Source organism: Dermochelys coriacea, chromosome 2 (assembly GCF_009764565.3).
Source record: "Dermochelys coriacea isolate rDerCor1 chromosome 2, rDerCor1.pri.v4, whole genome shotgun sequence".
Lineage (NCBI taxonomy): Eukaryota > Metazoa > Chordata > Testudines > Dermochelyidae > Dermochelys > Dermochelys coriacea.
In genome coordinates this window covers 187,789,868-187,807,099 of record NC_050069.1, presented here as the reverse complement: position 1 = coordinate 187,807,099, position 17,232 = coordinate 187,789,868, and the positions used below count along the sequence as shown (strand labels likewise).

The 17,232-nt window shown below is 44.7% G+C and overlaps 1 protein-coding gene across 9 annotated transcripts in view; it reads right to left on the bottom strand.

The window, feature by feature from the left end:
- The window catches only part of LOC119851994 (myosin VIIA and Rab interacting protein), a 371,019-nt gene that overhangs the window by 320,573 nt on the left and 33,214 nt on the right, over positions 1–17,232 (bottom strand). The gene's annotated exons all lie outside the window — the stretch shown is intronic.

Genomic DNA, 17,232 nt, shown 5'->3' with positions numbered 1-17,232 from the left:
GCCCAGACCTTGCAGCAGCTGATCCACGCTAGCCTCAGTTCTTGGGTCAGACAATGTGGAGGGCGGGGGGGCCCAAGGTTGCTTTTAGCTACCTTTATAGCTCCCCAATCCTGAGGTGGGTGCACATCTGTCCCAGTCTCTAGAACAAGATAGCACAGACTTAGGGCTCCACTCCACCCTCTTATGCCATCTACCCACTATGGTTAGATCCAGTTCAGTAGCCAGAGACAAACTGAGGGCAGCAGCTCCTTGACCACTCCTCTTTCTCTCCACCATGTCCCCTACACCAGGGATCAGGAGGAGGAGGGCAGAAGAACCACAATGTGAGCGCTACATCACCAGAGAATTTCCTGGTTGCCAATGGAGTCCTCATGCAACTGGAACTGCTTTATACCAGTGGACTGGCACACAGCAATGCCAGTTAAGACCAAAATCGGGTCCCCACATTCCAAGGAACAACAGCCTCCACTAAAAATGTATGTTCTTTCTTTGCTAGAAAAGCAAATCAACTTTGTATTAATCTACGAGCCACATAAATGTGAATTTTGTTGATAAGAGAAGAGTTTTCATTGCCTTTAGGGAGATCAATTACCCAAAAAAATGACAATACTTATCAAATGCAAATGTTTTCCGGATTGTTGTTCATTATTTCCAGAGAATCAGCATATTTACTCCCCATACTTCAGACTGTGACAAAAGAGTCTTTAAAACATTTTCCTATCTGTTGCATTAAAACGAACCTTGAATATTTTTCAGCAAAGATTATGATTTTTTTTTTAAATACTACAGTTAACAAGCCAGGTAATGCCCTTACGTTGACAAAGCATTGCCAAGACTTAGAACTGAAAAACTGGATGGGGTTGGAGGGAAAGAAAACATGGTTTTAAATGTTTATATCAACAATTGATATAAGCAGTTTTCTCAAAAAAAAACACACTGTACAGAAATGAAGTCAGCTAATCTAAATCTGCTAAAACATTTATGAAATGAACTATAGTTATCTTGTTTTCAGAACAATCTGCATGGCTCTAAACCGTGACATGGAACATGATAGGTAAATCACAGCAGTTTGATCATCTGTTTCAAGCTTATTTGTTTTTATCTAAATAGCGATTTTAACTCGACAACAAGTAAATGTTTTAAATAAAATAAGACCAGTGGGAGAAACAACAGTTCTCTGTGTAGTAGAACAGAAATTCATGATAAATATAGCTCTATCCCACTCCCATCTGACATTATCCTGGCTATCCAGTAATATTCATGAAAGGAACAACAGACAATGGGCATATTTTTACACATATATGGTGTTCTTAATCATTACAGGCTCCCATCCCTTGACTGGCTGACCAGCTGGACAATTAATTTTTGGGGGTGGGGGGAGAAGCTGGAAGGACAACAGAGACACCATTTCCTCAGCCTCTTTTGGGATGCCAGGTGTCCCTAGGGGAGCAGAGTGTGATGTCCCAGGTCTTAAACTCTGGCCTGTGAGTTTCCAGACAGCTATCATATCTGGCCTCCACCCTATGTCTACTGAAACTGCGGGGGGCCGAGAAGCTAAGTAGGACCACAGTCTCAGCCAAGGCACCACTCATGGGACCCCAGAATAGAGAAGAGCCTGGCTCCACTGATTAGTCCAACCATGCTATTTAAGCGATCAAGGAGTTGTCTAAAAGCAACTAGGCAATTTCCTGTTGCTGCTGTTTTGGACCCCGCTTGGGCCTGCATCCTGCACCCAACCCTGTTCCTGATTCCTTTTCAGCTCTTGTTCCTGGTCCCTGCCACTCCTCCAGGTCCTGCCCTCCCTCGTGTCTCGCTTCCAACCATCAGTTTACCATTCCTGGCTCTGACACCAGGCCTCCGACTCTGACTCAAGCTCAACCCCTGGCTCTGGTAATTGACAGTTGACTCCAGTGCTGACCCTTAGCTTCGTTCCCCAACCTGGATGCCTGCTCAGCCCACTAGACCCGACTCCTGCTCTAACCATTAGCCCAGACTGCCTACATCCCAGCCCATAACAGAGACAGAGCAGATCCTGTGCCCCCATGAGTGTAAGGGACCAGAATTCTTACTGGCTTTTATGTGGGTCACTTAAAGTGGTGGTGGGGGAGAAAGTTCCTTGTGCTGTAGCAGCCCACCCCCGCCTCTACATCTCCATAAACACTAGGCAGAACATTATGAGGCTCCATATTTGTTGTTTCTCAGTGACTTCATATCAAACGTGCTCAATTTACTAGTTTCCAACTGCCCAGCCTGCAATTGTGAATTTGAGTAGTAGGTCTTCAAAGTAAGTGACCTGATGGGGTTTGACTCCAAAAATGGCAGTATTCAAATATAACTAGCTCAGGAGGCAGATTCCATTTAATTTCAAGGCATCAGACTAAAACCTTTTAAAAGAGCTTTTAAAAGAGCATTTGGAGTCAAGGTATTTCTTGAAGCCAAGAAAAAACAACAGTATTTCAATCACTGAGTCCTGAGCCAAGTGTTATTCCATTGTTCTTACACAAACTAATCCACCATTTTACTTCGTTTGATTTTAAAGACAAAAGAATGGACACTGCATTCCTGTGCAGAAACACATTTTATATTTGAGAAATGATTTGTCTTTCGTTTTGTTTTTATATTCAAAATGTTACAAAACTTGAAAACTGCTATTAACAATATTACAGGGAAACAGTAAACCAGGACATTTTACTGAAAAAACAAAGCCCCCAAAAACTTAAATAAATGTCATCAGTTTCTAATGCACCAAACTGTATTCACCTGGGAGCACATTCTTGTGTCCACAAGGAAATCTTGGTTCTATTTTAGATATCTATGGTCTCGGTTTTAAACACCACAGTAGATAAAATGATTGAATATGCCGGTCTACGGAAAAATCAGAATGACTGCAAAGGTTTTAAGTGGCTTTTCTAATATAAAAAAAAAATTAACAAGCACATAGTCCTTTTTAAAATAATTCAAAACAAACCGAATTATGAAAGAGACATGTATGAGGAACTGTTTGACTATATTCTTGCATGACCTCTCTGATAATGTACCTAATCTGGTGATGCATTTTCTACAATTTGGGGAATTAACAGGTTTACAGAATATATGGAGACAGTGATACTTTGCATTTATACAATATTTTTCATCCAAGGATCTGAGTGCAAAACACAGGTTGATACACATTATCTCTGTTATACAGGTATGGAAATTGAGACAAAGTTTTGTGACTTGCTCAGGTTATTCAGAGAGCCATTCTATGGAAAAGTGAGGAGCAGAACCCAGGTCTTGACTTCCAATTTCCTATTCTAACCCTACATTGCTACTATAATCTACAATGAAAGTGTCCATTTGGGAAAGAAGGAGGAAACCCTGGATACTGAAGAAGATAGCTTGCTTTACAAAAACTATAGAGCTAAGTTAGGTTTCCAAACCATGTCTGAGGCTAGTCAAATCCTGGGATATGAATGCTTTTTAAATTCCCAATGTACATATGGAGCAAAGGGACCACGAGAAATCATATGTCAGCCCTTGCTTCCATAAAATGAAGACATCGGTGAAAATCACCCTTTCCTTTACAATCCCTTTTCTCCCTCTCTCTTCCCAACTCTCCCTTGCCCCAAATCACCCCAACCCCTACAAAACATAGTAAAATGCTGAAAGCAAACAAGTCTAAGGAAAATCCCACCACACTGAGTGAATGAAAAGTCTTAGGGCATGGCTACACTTGCAGATGTAGAGCGCTTTGAGTTAAACCAGCCTTTTGAGAGCGCAGTAGGGAAAGCGCTGCAGTCTGTCCACACTGACAGCTGCAAGTGCACTGGTGTGGCCACATTTGCAGCACTTGCAGCAGCATTGGGAGCGGTGCATTATGGGCAGCTATCCCAGCATGCAAGTGGCTGCAACGTGCTTTTCAAATGGGGGGGTTGGGGTGGAGTGTGACAGGGAGTGTGTTGTGTGTATGTGGGGGGAGAGAGTGGGTTTTTGGGGGGCTGAGAGCCTGTCAGCTTGCTGTCTTGTAAGTTCAGACAGCAGTAGACCCCCCTCGTTCCCCCACCTCTCTCTCTCACAGCATTCCACACTAATAGTTGCTTTGTCTCGGAGCAGATAAGCAGCCGGCTGTCAGAAATGGAGCTTTCAAAGGGCATTTCCGCATTCCTACAGCCAATTCCAAACAACGACAAGAATGGCCACTTGACTTAAGGGGATTATGGGATGTTTCCGGAAGCTGATCAGAGCGCAGTAAAGCAACATCTCGGTCACACTGGCACCGCGGCACCACAAGGGCACAGCAAACATTATTCCACTCGCCGAGGTGGAGTACCAGCAGTGCTGTAGCCGTGGAGTCAGAGCGCTCTACATGCCTTGCCAGTGTGGACTTGTAGTCAGCTTGTGCACCTGGGGCTCCTTTATTGCGCTGTAACTCGCAAGTGTAGGCAAGCCCCGAGTTAAGCACACATTCTCAGGGTAAGCTGAAAGATGACAAACTGCCTGCTAAATTGCTGCTAAACAGTTACTCTTCTGTGGAAGGCAGCATGCTTTGGGATTAGGAGATTCTTCATTGGATGGAAAAGTGAGTCAACACTGCTTCCCTAAATACCTGCTACAACCAATACAACTATATATTGTTTAGTCAAACTAGTATGGTGTGATTTACTAATCCACTCAATTTCTAATGTGTCAATGTAGTATTTAGGAATTATAAATATAGGGCTTCTGATTTATTTTAACTGAAAAACATCCCAACACACAAAAAATGAAATTGAGGTTCATCAAATAAACACTGGAAAAACAGGAAATCGTTACTTGTATCTAAAGGTTTACTTGTATCCAGTGGTGAGCTGGAGCCGGTTTGCACCGGTTCGGGGGTTGTTAAATTTTGAAGCCAGTTTAGAATCGGTTGTTAAAGGGGTGGGCAAACTCCGGCCCGCGGGACACATCCAGCCCTTGGGACCGTCCTGTCTGGCCCGCCTGAGCTCTCGGCTGGGGAGGCTCCCCTGAGAATCTCTTTTTAATTTTTATTCACCAGGCAGCGCTCGGGTTCTTCGGCTGCGGGTCCTTCAGTGCTGCCAAAGACCCAGAGAGACTGAAGGACTTGCTGCCGAAGGGCCGCCAAAGATCTGGAGCGAATGAAGGAACCGGTTCTTCAGCTTTTGGCAGCTCATCACTGCTTGTATCTAAAGGTTTGTCTACAAAAAGAGTAGTAATGCTAACAACTGAGGTGTGATTTCTAAAGTGCAATAATATTTTGTGCATTAATTGGTCCAGGTAGATGCTGCTGGTGCATGCTAAAGTTCCCCTAGTGCACTTTAATGTGCTGTGTGAAACACTACTACGTTAAAGTGCATTATTACGGCAAGGGTTCTCAGGACAAATTATCTGATGGCCCGAGAGTGTGGCCACCAACTCTTGCTGGTGGCCACTCTCACACTTTTCCCTAAAATACTTGATTAGTTTTAGGAAAAACAAACAAATATGCACATATACACATCCAAATCACTGTAATTTATTTATTGCTATCTAGTAAGTCTGATGTGAAAAATGATATTAACAAACATACAAGTTTCAGAGTAGCAGCCATGTTAGTCTGTATTCGCAAAAAGAAAAGCAGTACTTGTGGCACCTTAGAGACTAACAAATTTATTAGAGCATAAGCTTTCGTGAGCTACAGCCGATGAAGTGAGCTGTAGCTCACGAAAGCTTATGCTCCAATAAATTTGTTAGTCTCTAAGGTGCCAAACATATAAGTATCACTCTTCACAGCAGCCCTGGCAAGCTTGGATGGGGGCGGGCTCAGGGGAGGCAGTGGGGGGGGGGTGAAGGGGGACGGAGCCCAAAGACACATGGCCAGAGCCTGGGACCTGCTGCCACGCATCCAGAGCCCAGGACTGGAGCCCGAAGCCCCATGGCCTGAGCCTCCTGTCCCACCACCTCAGGACTGAAGCCTAAAGCCTGAGTGAGCCCCACCGCCCCGGGTATCAAGGCTTCCTGGATAGTGCTGCAGGCTACTGTAGTGTTTAACAAAAACAAAATAGACAGAGAAGATCACTAGATCAACCTCTAACCTACCTCTAACTAGGTCTTCACTTCTCAATGCTACTGTCTCTACTGCCGTCAATTCTATCAAAAACAACAGAACCCCCCACCCCACAAAAAAACATGAAAAGTGGCGGCTCATTCAGGAGGGGTAAATGCACAGAATAGAAGCATCTTCCCTTCCTATCTTAACCGCAGGGACATTGAGGGACACAAAAATCTTTTAATAGATGTAGGTACACATCTTGCATATTTAGCGAGGACTGCCTGCCAGAATCTCCAACTGACTGACTCAATCTTGAATCCTATTCCTCACAAAACTATTTTAACCATATTAAATCTAAATCTCTCTCTAAAATCAGATCATTTTTGGACTATGAACTAGCTTCACAGATTGTGAAGCTGGTGTTCCTGGGAGGCTCAAGTCAACCCCACTTTAAAGGGAGAATAACCAGAGGGAAACATGTTTGTTACCAGATTTCCTGTGATTATCTTATTCCTGAGGCCGTCATCCCCCGGATTCCTTGCCTACATAGGCTCACTGAGTCTGGTTGTGCAGATTAGAGGAAGTTATTTATACCACTATCAACAAGAGTCTGGGAAAAGGGAATGAAGGTCCAGATGGTGACAAAAAAAATTCAGGGTGTCTATCCAGACGCAAAATGCAATCCACCAGGACTGGACCGATGGATATAAAGGTACAGAAGGGGGGGGGGGGGTGTTCACGTACCCGTAGCCATGTTTATTCACAGATAGTGGTCTCACTCTATGCCAGGGGTGAGCAAACTTTTTGGCCCAAGGGCCATATTTGGGTGCGAAACTGTATGGAGGGCCAGGTAGGGAAGGCTGTGCCTCCCCAAACAGCCTGGCCCCCGCCCCCGACTGCCCCCCTCAGAACCCCCGACCCATCCAACCTCCCCACTCCTCGTCTCCTGACCACCCCCTCCCAGGACCCCCTGCCCCAAATAGCACCCCCCTGGACCCACCCCCTATTCAACCCCCCTGCTCCCTGTCCCCTGACTGCCCCCCAGCCCCTATCCACCCTCCCACCCCTTGACAGGCCCCCCAGGACTCCCATCCAACCCTGCCCCCATTCCTCATCCCCAACTGCTCCCTGTCCCCTGACTGCCCCCCAGTATCCCCTACCCAATCCCCCCACCGCCGCGTGCGCTGCCACCACTGCCCCCTTACTATGCAGCTCAGAGCGGCAGGAGCTCGCAGCCCCGCTGCCCGTGCGGTAGCGTGCGTGCAGGGGAGGGGGGACAGCAGGGGAGGGGCCGGGGGCAAGCCTCCCTGGCCAGGAGCTCAAGGGCCAGGCAGGATGGTCCCGCAGGCCAGATGTGGTCTGCGGACTGTTTGCCCACCTCTGCTCTATGCAGTTAAAGGAATGTTGTCAAGAACTGGAATGAGTAGAATAGAAAAGGGGAAAATGTGATAAATCCACCATTGCTGAAATAAATTTTTTTTAAATAAAATATATTTGAACAATGGCCTATTTTGAAACATGGATGTTACTTTCTGCCCTTCTGAATTAATCCAATAACTAATAACCATAAAATACATAAACAATAGACAACATATAAAATGCATCTAGATTTTTAAGTGACTTTCCACAAGAGTGAACAAGAACTAGTGCTTTCTCACCTGTGGGAATATACTGAGAAAGACTCTGATCTCATAACTGCAGTGAAGTTACACACATGTAACAGAAGAATTTGTCCAGTTTTCTGTAAGGAGTCCAGGAACTTAAAAAAAAAAATCAAATAAATTAAGCAACGTTATCAGGACATGCAATTCCTGCTGTCAATCAAACAATATTGACTCAAGGACTGTTCTCTTTATCTTGGAAAAAAAAATGAATATGCTGTAGGTGGCTATAGGATTACATCTACTTGAGTGACAGGATGGATGCAATCAGCAGTAAGAAAGCTTTTAATCAACTCCTGATTAAATTTCACCATATTTCTAGAATGACTATTAAAATCATACACAACTATTTTATTTTTGTACACAGGACACAGATTGGTTTCTTAAACTCATAATCTGCTATAGTTTTAGGAACATATTAAGCAGGTACTAGGACTAAAAAGATATAACGTGACGAACCAATGAATAGTTTTCTATCTAGCTGCTCCCCCACAATCAAATAGTTTGTTCATTTAGAGCAGCACCTTCAAAATGAAGTGCTCACATGTCAATGCACAGCAGGACAGAAGGAGATTGATGTCCCGGTTCAGGGCAACTGCACTTGTATTTGCTCTCCATGGTCCAGCAACGGAACCTACTCAGGCTCCCAAGCCATCATCTCTCAGGTAGAGAGCTACATCTCTCTCCCTCCTGACCAGAATATTTCCAGGCTGCACAGTTCCCTGCCTATACTGAGTTCCCCCGCAATTCAGACTGCCTCAGCAGGCTTGCATTGATTTCTCCTCTATGGCTATAAACAGTATAACTGCCCACAGTTATAAGTTACCACCCAGATCTTTCTAAGCAAGTACATTTATTCTTAAGGTAAAAGCATTACAGAAAAAAAAACATTTAAACAATAAACTACATGCATGCTAATAACTTTACCAGAGATCACTCCCACCCCATTGTAACAAGGGCTCTGGTTGATTACAATCCTTACAATCCTTCCCTAAGGACTGGGGCTCTCCTCTTGGACAGGAGGTCCTCTCCATTTGCTGGATCAGAACAAAGGCCTCAAGTCAGTTTAAATTCAGGCTACTTATCCAAAAGTCCTTTCTTTGTCTGCTGGTCTCTCATGAATCCAGGCTGAACCAGTACATACGAGCTTCTCCAGGTGGTGATGCTTCTTGGGAGATAGTATAACCTGAATGAATCTGCCTAATCATTTCTCATTGTTCTTAGTTCCTGAAGGGCTGTGGTCCTTCTACCCTATTATGTACAACCCCCAGCCCACAGTGATAAATAAACTAGTAAGATCTCCCAAAGATATCGCAGGAAATTGCCATATCACATGGCATCATATTAAGCTTTTCCCATTCTTATGCAATGGCTCTAAGAGAGATTAATAGGTCTCTTTTCCTCTGCAATGCCATCTATAAAGTCTCAAACAGCAGAACTTGTCTGGGTTGTTTCTCCGGAATAATACAGGCTACCCCGTGAAGGCTTCAATATCTAAATGGTTCCAGATTCAAGGAGTCTTTAATCATCTTCTCAGATACAATGGTGGGGATTTGTGCTAATCTCTCCGGTTTCAGAGACACAATGTAAATGCAGAACGTAGCAAATGCTCCCTTTTCCTGATTTCCACCCAGTTTCATCATCAGAGGGCTTGAATGCACAAGGAGGTCCTAGGAGACAGACTCCTTGTCCCTAATGTATGATGAAAGCCAAATAAGAATTTCTCATCTCTTTTTTCGATTCGTATAAGCCTCTGGTCGGGAATACATGCTACTGGCAACCCTTAAGTATGCTCTGGTCTCCCAGCTGCTTTAAAAAAAAAGAAAGATGAACAATCTTCCTAGTTAGGCATTCTCCAGCCTTCCCTGTCTAGGAGAACATATTGAGAGAGCCAACTCCATTAGCAATTACTATTCTCCAACATTTATCACAGGCTTCTGACTGAAATAACCAAAAAAATTCTGAACAATTCTATACTAGTGTAACTCCAGTGAATTGCACCAGCATAAACCCAGTGGACCTCCATGAAGGACCAGGACCATTGTATTTGAGCTCTTCACTAATATACAGCTCCACCGAGAGATTAATTGTTCATAGAAATGTATCAAAGAGAGATGGAAAGAATTTTCCATATTTTTTATCATGAAGCTTGAACACTGGTCAATGGATCAGATTAAGATATTTTCTGCATTCTAATTTTTAAATTAGTATCACAGCAGAAATGCATTTGAGTCATGCTGCTTCTACACATTGTAACAACCATAAGAGTCCAGGGATTAAAGTAATAAAGAGAGACACATTTGAATATCTTATTGATTTAGCATAATTCATTTCAACCATGAAAGAGCAGGCTGCTATATGATTTATTAAAGTCATTTTATCACATAACCCAGTCTATTGTTCAGTTCAGAGAAACCATTTAGGGACCTATTCTAATCTCAGATGCAGAGACAAGTGTACAGCAACTATAAATAGGACATAGACTTACTTGTTTTACAAGATGTGTGAAGAGCTCATCCCACAGGTTTCTCTAAGTCAAAGGAACCTTGGTCCCTATTCAGGAAAGGATCCCTGATCAGTCTCTAGGTCTTAAATGCATGCTTAAGGTTTTGCTTAACTGGTATCCTGACTAATTAAGCATGCACTTATGTCCCTGTATCGAGACCTTTACGAGCACATATTGAGTCAAAATTTCTCAAGTGGCAATGTAAGTGGCAACCATAAAAGGGAAATTAGTATTTGCAGTTACCTGTTATATGCACACAATAGGTATATGGGCAAATTTTACGGACACAACATAGGGAGTCAGTTTCCTAATCCTCTAACTTTATCCTAGATCCACTTCATTCTGGCTTCTACCCTCGCCAGTCTATTGAAAGTGCTCTTGCCAGATTCTCTTCTTTGCCATATCTCTTGATCCATATCCCATCCTCCTCAACCTTTCTGCAGCTACCCTTCACCTTCATCTGGTCTTTTTGTGGCTTTCATAATACTGTCCTCTCGTGGTTTTCCTAGTACCTGACTACACTTTCAGCATGTCTTTGGGCAGTTCCTCCTCCACTTACTGGCATCAGTTAGCTACATTTCACCCCAAAACAATGCAAGTTATTTATAGGCAAATAGGAAAGGTACTTGTGGACTAGTTTACTCTCAATGAGGGAACTAAATTATTGCTGAAGAAGTGGGGCAGACAATTTCTTATGCTGAAAGTTAAGCAATAAATCTATAAAAATGGATTAGATGAAAGCTGTAGTTTAATTGGCTGCTTACCCTTTCAGCTCAGCTAATCATCATAGTGGGGCTAGGCAGCCCCCTTACCAATCACAAGTTTATTGTAATCTTAGCTACACAGACAAATGCATAGTGACTGCAAATTGTCTACTATACCACTAGATCAGTTCATTTCAAAACATTATTCATTCTGGTTTCCCGCATCTGAAACTGCTCCTAAGAAGCAGAAAGTCTTAAAATTAATCCAGGAAGTTGTAAATGGATGGGTGTTCTCAACCTAGCCTTTCCCCATCTAGAGACTTATACTCTTCTGAGTAATTTAGGGGCTGCTAAAGGCCAGTCCTTTGCAAGCTATGTACATGCTCTATTGCTTTACTTCAGAGAAGGAGGAGTTTCCAGAGTTAAGGAATCTCTACCCCTTGGATACCTTAGGCTGTTCTCAGCCTGCACTTCCCCACATTAAGAAGTCCTCTTTTATTCCCTATGACTTTCTCTGCTGCCAGCACAGCACTTCATATTTTACCCTTCCTAATTTAAACACTAAAGACGTGACTCTCCTCTGTCTTGCACTTTGTGGAATCACTTATTTCTGTGCAAAGCAAGTCACAATGGGATTTGGTGATGACTAGCAAGGTGCAAACCAGTGGGAAAAATAACAAATAGTTAATTTGTGCCTATGATAAAACATTATTTCCTTCCACCACTTATTACTCTACTTCCTGGTTTCAGAAAGGATTTAGGAATAAGTTTTTAAAAAATATAAACACAGATAGCAGTGGTGAGCTCAGCACTGGTCTCAACAAAACAAGCCAGCTTATCACTCCTGCAGCCCTCCTCCACTTCCCCATCTTCTGGTGCTGCATCTTAGTGCTGCTGTTGGCCCTGCCTCTGATGATGATTAGAAACCACCCTCACCAAGGTCTGAGGCTTCTCCATATGAGGGTCCCCAGAGTAGCTAAAACTAAATATAATTTTAAAAAAATACAGACAAAGACTAGCCATTTACTCACCCTGATTTACTCTTAATTAAAACAACTGACATCAGTGAGTTCAGCTTCACATCAATATCACTTTAATGTAATTATCTATTTATTTCCCTTGGAATATTTCTGGGGGATGTTGTTTTGTTTAATGTCTTCTATACAAGGAAGGCAACAGCTAAACATAATGGCTCCCTTTTTTGACACATCATCATCTCTTATACAAATACATCATTATAAATGTTGCCTGTAGAAAAAGCCCCCTTTAATTGCCAAGGTAGTTTTGAAATCAACAAACTTCAAAAGGCTGAATAGTAACCCTAATTTTCCAAGAAAGAGTCAAAGATGAGCATATTTAGGATATGGAGTCATATCACTCCAGGCAGACCCACAAACGGATCAAGACAACCAAGCAGAGTTCTATAACATTTATCATGTTGCTATAGAAACTGAGAAAGTATGATAAATTCCCTTCTAGCGCCAAAAACAAATTTTAAAATACAACGCTGTGCTACCAACACGGAGAGCCTTGACATGTATCTTTTACAATTTAGTATTTCCTTATAGCAATAGCATATAAAATATCTTCTTACTGCACATTGTTAGCAGTCTACTACATTTGACTAGTATTATTCTCATGTGGCATTTGTCTGCATGCTTTATTTAAATTTGTGGAAGTAATACAAACAGTAAAACAAAAAATATGAACAGAGATAACATTACTTACAAGTTACATTTTGACCCTGACGTACAGTTGCCATGTAGGCAGAAGATCTAGACATGATGATCCACTAAACTAGTTACAAGCATGTCCCTCCAACAAAGCCAAAGCCTTTGCCAGCCCAGGGGTGAAATCTTGCTACAGAAACACAGTTTGCATTGTAGCTCTGTAGCACCTCCCATTCTGCCTCAAATATTATAGAGGCAAAGCCTCAGCTGATGTATATCATAAGTGTAATCGTCAGGTTTGTAAAAAGTTATGACCTCATCAACCTTGTCTCTCTGAAGGTTTGTAAACTTTTTAATGAATAAAAATAAAAGGCTTTTTTTTTTTTTTTTTTTTTTTTTTACTTGTACTAGATAGGTTTCCAGTAAAGAGGTTTGGATAAATTGATACTGAATAAGGTTTTTAGCCAGAATGTTTATGGCTGGCACCCTTGATTATTTACTGTTTTTGATAAGGTAAAATATTTTCTTACTAAAAGGGCACACTATATTCAAAATATCTGCAATCACTCCTGTCACCATGCCCAAATTATGCAGACTTGGATGCTACAAAGCCTTACTCAAAGGAGTATTCCTTACTCGTATGAGTAGTCCCTCATATGCATGGAGAACTATGCATGTGAATGAGGATTAGTCCTATGAATCAAGTTAGCAAGATCAGGCTCTACAGAAGAATCGAAGATTAAATATTGATTTTACATTACATCTGTTCATTATCTCTACATATTCTGAGCTAAACAATGATTGTTAATTTACATAACAGACAGCAGTCAGCAATATTAAGCATATAAAACCTTAGGTACATATACGACTCCCATTACTAGAATAGCAAGGGCCTGTTTTTCAATGACAGTTAAGCACCTGAAGATACAGACAGGCACCTAGTGGGATTTTGAAATGTATCTGAACAGCAGGGTTAGAAAGTGTGGCTGGACATATTCCTGGACGTTTCATCACATGACAATCTTTAATTAAAGATTAATCTTTTAATTCCTGGAGACTCCAACTGGAACACTCCCAATAAAGTTCAGAGGCCCCTCTAATAAAGGGTGCTTATACTTAGGTTTGGCTTTATTGCCAAAGTTAAAAAAAAATTCATTTCCCCAGCTGTAGCTGTTACCCGGGTACCTCCCTCAGAACTGTTCACCCCGCACCCTAGTCCTCACTCTCTGTTGAAAGTCACTACCACCTCTCTGATTCCCATGTGGGATAATGCGCTCACTGCAATAATGAATCAGCTGAATCCACCTACTCCTTCCCTGTAGGATCGAACCTACTAACAGGTTAGGCAAGGTGTACTGTAGAAGGCTGTAAATAAATTGAATACAAAATAGCATATAGGTGTATTGCTGGTGTATGGATACGTTAATGAGATCAGTGAAATATCTACAACCTTGTCTGATCCCAAACACAGTATTAGTTGTAAGCAACACACTTTCAGATCAGCATATCCTGCAATCAATGACAAATAACAGTTCCTAAAAGCACTTTAAAGGCTAACCTTACTGACTCTGCAGCCAAAACAGCCATTAGCTCTCCAGCTCTTGGGCGGAATTTATCTAGATCACTAACTACTTTTTGACAAGCAACTTTGATCTGAGAAAACCCTAAGGGGACTTCAGTTAAAATATTAAGTTTTACTCTCTAGACAGAGCTATAAAACAATGGCATAAAGTAGTATATTTAGTATGCAAATGAAATTACTGACAACTGTTAATCGTACTCCTCTGATACACATACAGCTTGTTTGCTTGCATATTTGAAAAAAAACGGTTACTTACTTTCTCATAACTGTTGTCCTTCGAGATATGTTGTTCATGTCCATTCCACATTAGGTGTGTGCGTGCCACGTGCACGAGCATCGGAAACTTTTTCCCTTAGCGGCTCCCGTCAGGCCGGCGGGGCCCCCTGAGTGGCGCCACTGCGCTATGCAGATATACCCCCGCCGGCCCAACTCCCTCCAGTTCCTTCTTGCCAGCAACTTCGACAGAGGGGTAGGACGGTGGGTGGTGGAATGGACGTGAACACCACATCTCGAAGAACAACAGTTACGAGAAAGTAACCATTTTTTCTTCGAGTGCTTGTTCATGTCCATTCCACCATTAGGTGCATCACAAGCTAACCTCTGGAGGAGGGTAGGAGTCATGGAACAACTGCTCGGAGGACCGCTCTGCCAACCGCCGCATCCTCTCTGGCCTGCTGGTTGACCGCATAGTGGGTCGTAAAGGTGTACACCGAGGACCAGGTGGCTGCTCTGCAGATCTCCTGGTTTGGGACCTGTGCCAGGAATGCCATGGAAGTCGCTTGCGCCCTGGTCAAGTGGGCCATGACCGCCAAGGCCAGAACACCTACGAGCTCATAGCACGCCCGGATGCAGCTTGTAATCTAAGTCGAAATCCGCTGCACCGACACTGGGAGGCCTTTCACCCTCTCAGCTACAGCCACAAAACAGCTGCGCAGATTTACGAAAGGGCTTGGTGCACTCCAAATAGAACGCCAGCGCTCGACGCACATCCAGGGTGCGCAAGCTGCAGTGACACAGGTCCGTATGGGGTTTCAGAAAGAACACCGGCAGACAAATGTCCTGGCCCAAATGGAATTGGGAGACCACCTTAGGGAGGAACTTGGGGTGCAGCAGGAGCTGCACCTTGTCCTTGTGAAATACTGTATACGGTGGCACAGGGGCAAGGGCCCTCAGTTCAGACACCCCTCTGGTCGAGGTAATGGCAATCAGAAATGCCACCTTCCAGGAAAGGTGGAGGAGGGAACAGGAAGTGAGGGGCTCGAAAGGAGGTCCCATGAGTTTAGAGAGGGCCGGGTTAAGGTTCCATGGAGGGATTGGTGGGTGGGAGTACGGGAACACCCTCTCCAACCCTTTAAGGAACCGTCCTACCATTGGGTGGAAGAACACCGAGCCCCTCAAGAACCCTGGATGGAAGGCGGAGATGGCCGTCAGGTGCACTCTGAGTGAGGACGGGGCCAGTCCTTGCTGCTTGAGGTGCAGGAGGTACTCCAGCATAGCCTGCACTGGGGCCTGGCATGGCTGTACCTGTCGGGATTCACACCAACATAAGAACCTTTACCACTTGGCCATATAGGCCACCCTGGTAGAGGGCTTTCAACTGCCAAGGAGAATCTGTTGCACTGGAAGGGAGCACTGGCTCTCCAGGGAGTTTAGCCACAGAGCCTCCATGCCGTCAGGTGCAGTGTCTGTAGGTCGGGGTGGACAAGCCCTGTGTAATGAGGTCCCGGTGTAGGGGCAGGACTACTGGGGCCTCCACTGACAGCTCTAGGAGCGATGTGTACCAGTGCTGGTGGGCCCAGGCTGGGGCGATGAGGAGCACCGCCGCCCTGTCCCTGCACACCTTGAGTAGGATCTTGTGCACCAAGGGGAGCTGGGGGAAGGCATACATCAAGCCCCCTCTCCACGGGATCGCAAACGCGTCCACGAGCAAGCCCGGGCTGCGGCCCTGGAATGAGCAGAACCACAGGCACTGGGTATTGGCCCTGGTGGCCAACAGGTCTATCCAGGGAAACTCGCACCTGCAGAAGAGCGAAAGCACAACATCCGCCCTGAATGTCCACTCGTGCATGCGGTACGACCTGCTGAGGGAGTCCGCCAGCTCATTTCATACCCCCGGAAGATCGGACACCTTGAGGTGAATTGCATGGGCTATGCAAAGGTCCCAGAGGAGGAGAGCCTCACGACAGAGTGGCGAGGAACGAGCCCCTCCCTGTTTGTATTATATAAAACATGGCAGTAGTGTTGTCTGTCAGAACTGTCACGCTGTGACCACTCAGAGTGGCGTGAAAGGTCTGGCAGGCGAGACGAACTACCCTGAGCTCCTTCACATTGATATGGAGCGACGGCTCTGCTCCAGACCACAACCCCTGCATCATGAGGTCCCCCAGGTGAGCCCCTCATCCGTGGGCTGACACATCCATCACCAGCATCAGGTCCGGTTGTGGGGCAGCAAAGGGGATGCCTTCGCAAACCACAGGCTGAGACTGCCACCACAGCAGAGAGTCTAGCACGTCCCCTTGGGGCTGTCACTACCAAGTCCAGGGGGTCCCTGCTTAGGCAGTACACCCGAGCGAGCCATGCCTGCAGAGTCCTGAGTCTCAGTCTGGCATGCCTGACCACGTACGTGCATGCTGTCATGTGGTCCAGCAGCCGCATGCAGCACTTGGCCATTGTCATTGGAAACTGGCGCAGGGAGGCCACTGCTCGCTGGATAACCCGGAATCGGGATACTGGAAGGCTTGCCTGGGCCTACACCGCATCCAGGACCACCCCTCTGAATTTCACTCTCTGCGTGGGTACAAGCGTGGACTTGGGGATGTTGACCAGGCGCCCCAGCTCATGGAACAATCTCAGGGCCAGCTCCACATGGCCCCACACTTCTGCCTTGGATTGGCCCGCCAGGAGCAGGTCGTCGAGGTATGGGTACACCCGGATTCTCTGCCTCCGTAAGAAGGCCACCACCGCCATGCACTTCGTGAACACCCTTGGGTCCGCGGCTAGACCAAAACAGGAGAACTGCAAACTGGTAATGTTCTCGGCCCACGGTGAAGCATAGGAACCACCGACGTGCTGGGTGGATGGCGATATGAAAGTACGTGTCCT